The sequence below is a fragment of the Protobothrops mucrosquamatus genome, unplaced genomic scaffold (assembly GCF_001527695.2).
Source record: "Protobothrops mucrosquamatus isolate PMUCROS unplaced genomic scaffold, P.Mucros_1.0 scaffold3493, whole genome shotgun sequence".
Taxonomy (NCBI): Eukaryota; Metazoa; Chordata; class Lepidosauria; order Squamata; family Viperidae; genus Protobothrops; species Protobothrops mucrosquamatus.
Window position 1 is genome coordinate 182,124 of NW_015389466.1, and position 1,440 is coordinate 183,563.

A 1,440-nucleotide genomic window follows, 5' to 3' on the forward strand; every position below is an offset into this window, starting at 1 on the left:
CTGTAACTCTAGCTGAGGCTAAGAAATGATCCTATCTCCCAATTAATCCCAATTCTGGATCTGAGATTTAGGCTTTGAATGGATGTGTTCTTCTCCCTCCCTCTCCCCCCCTCACACATACACACATCCTACAAATGTTCTTTCACTACTACGAATTGTTCACCGACTGAATTGCGGGTGGGAGACTGTTTCCTTCCGTCCCCCCCTTCTAATTTTTTGCTTGTTGTTCATTTCTTCCCACGCTGGCAGATTCCGAAAAAGAAGGAAGCCCATCCCATCAGCGTTTCTTCCAAGGAAGACCATTTCTCAGGCAAGGCGATGCAACAGATTCCTATTGTGTTTCCACTCTGGACTGAAATCGGGGGGGGGGGGGATGCAACATGGACTGGCCTCCCCCAAAATAGACCCCACACTGTTTTGCTCCTGCTGTGTAGTTGTAGAAAATTTAAAAGTTTACCTATAACAGTGTAGCTCCTGAAAAACCTCAGTGTCGAGATTCTGAACCTCAGACAACCTGTGTTTGTGCGCGTGTATACGTATATGTGTATTGTGCGTCTATGGGGTGGGGGTGAGGGACAATTAGATCAAGGCACTTAGGGGAAAAAAAGATATATTTCTCTGTTTGCGTCCCATCTTTGAACACGTGTTTGTTACAGCTAGAGAAATGTGTTCTCCCCATCTCTCTTTTTTTTTTTTATTGATAGTTAGCTTCTGTCTTTATCTCTTCCGTAGACGAATAGAGCTGTTTTCTGTCTGGATCTAATTTAGATTTAATGGGAAAATGAGAGAGGAGGAGAGCTAGAGGAAGAGAAACCCAGCCTGATAATAGTTGCCTTCGTAAGATGCCCTAACCACCTCACTGAATGGACCCATTTTCGGGATTTGTGCGATAGCAACCCCTGTCTGATCGAATGACCTTCGTCTGTGGGGCGTTCTAAGTCGGTCGCCTATAGCAGACGTGTTGACAAGATTAACCAAGATTAAGCCTAGCCACACTCAGCAGGGTTATCCACAGGGGCCTGGCCGGATCAAGTCAAGATACAAAATACAGAAAAAGCAGGGAGGGAAGGGAACCTTGGAGGTCATCTAGTCCAACCCCCTGTTCAGGCAGGAGACCCTATACCAGGGGTAGGCAACCGTGGCTCTTTTATGACTCGTGGACTTCAACTCCCAGAATTCCTGAGCCAGCCATGCTGAGGGGAAAGGGAGAGGTTTCCAAGCTGAGCCATGCTGGCTCAGGAATTCTGGGAGTTGAAGTCCACAAATCATGAAGGAGGCCATAGTTCCCCCATGCTGGCTCAGGAATTCTGGGAGTTGGTCCAGAAGTCATCAAGGGGGCCGTAGTTCCCCCATGCTGGCTCAGGAATTCTGGGAGTTGAAGTCCACAAATCATGAAGGGGCCATAGTTCCCCCATGCTGGCTCAGGAATTCTGGGAGTTG